The sequence below is a fragment of the Apodemus sylvaticus genome, chromosome X (assembly GCF_947179515.1).
Source record: "Apodemus sylvaticus chromosome X, mApoSyl1.1, whole genome shotgun sequence".
Taxonomy (NCBI): Eukaryota; Metazoa; Chordata; class Mammalia; order Rodentia; family Muridae; genus Apodemus; species Apodemus sylvaticus.
In genome coordinates this window covers 87978470-87979836 of record NC_067495.1, presented here as the reverse complement: position 1 = coordinate 87979836, position 1367 = coordinate 87978470, and the positions used below count along the sequence as shown (strand labels likewise).

The 1367-nt window shown below is 43.2% G+C and overlaps 1 pseudogene; it reads left to right on the top strand.

Moving 5' to 3' along the window:
* The first annotated feature begins 884 nt into the window (after positions 1-884).
* Positions 885-1005, top strand: LOC127675935 (uncharacterized; annotated as a pseudogene).
* Positions 1006-1367: the final 362 nt, after the last annotated feature.

Below are 1367 nucleotides of genomic sequence, written 5' to 3'. Positions count from 1 at the left end.
TAGAAAGTCATATTTCAGAAAGGAAATGCATTAAGATATGTTAACTCTTACAAGTCAGAGAGTTCATTCAAGGAAGTGAAGAAAAGCTTGTCTTATTTTTCAATAAAATAACTGGAGCCCTTTAGAAAATTCACCAACCTGGATCCCTTATCTCCAGAAAGACAAGCCTTTCCAGGTCAGCATTTTATTAGTTGCTGATATACATAGAAAACTCTTGAAACTACAGATAAGACTCCAACCCCTAAGAATTCGCTGTTGGACAATGTCTTTAAAAAGTGTCTCTGCCTTCCAGAGGACCCTACTATACCTCTCCTGGGCATATACCCAAAGGATTCCCCGGTATGCAATAAAGACACATGCTCCATTATGTTCATAGCAGCCTTATTTATAACAGCCAGAAGCTGGAAAGAACCCAGATGCCCCTCAAAGGAGGAATGGATTCAGAAAATGTGGTATATTTACACAATGGAATACTACTCAGCAATTAGAAACAATGAATTCACAAAATTTTTAGGCAAATGGTTTGATCTGGAAAATATCATCCTAAGTGAGGTAACCCAATCACAAAAGAATACACATGGAATGCAATCTCTGATAAGTGGATATTAATTAGCCCAGAAGCCCTGAATACCCAAGGCACAAATCGCATAACAAATGACTCCCATGAAGAAGTATGGAGAGGGTCCTGATCCTGGAAAGGATTGATCTAGCATTGGAGGGGAATATAAGGACAGAGAAAAAGGAGGGAGGTGATTGGAGAAGGGATGGAGAAAAGAAGGTTTATGGGACATATGGGGAGGGGGGATCCGGGAAAGGGGAAATCATTTGGAATGTAAACAAAGAATATAGAAAATAAAAATATTTAAAAAAAAAAAGTGTCTCTGCCTGCTCCTAGAAGCATTGCAGGAGTGGCTGCTGTGTCAGATGTGCATCAGTAGGTGGCAGAGAGGAGAAAGGCGATGTCTACATCCAATGTTCTGACCAATGAACATGTATCCTAACATTCCCTAAGAAAAGCAAGCCTAGGAAGACTACCAGGCCATCAATCTGGTACCACACAGGCCCTGACAGCTCCCAGGACTAGGAGGAATCTGGAGACTAGAAGAAAGCCTGAGAGCCCTGGGTGGTAGTGAGGCCAAGATAGACAATGCTCACATGGGGCCACTCAGGTGGGCCAGATAAGGAACAAGTCTGTGATGACCACCAGACCAGCACCATGGAGCCTGATCAGAGAGCTAGCCTGAGATACACACCAGTTGGGTTCCACACAGGCCTAGAGGTAGGGAACCATGTATGAGATGAACCCTGCCTGGCGCCATAGTGTATGAGCAAGCTATAGAACTCCTGAGATCACTCCTGAGATGACC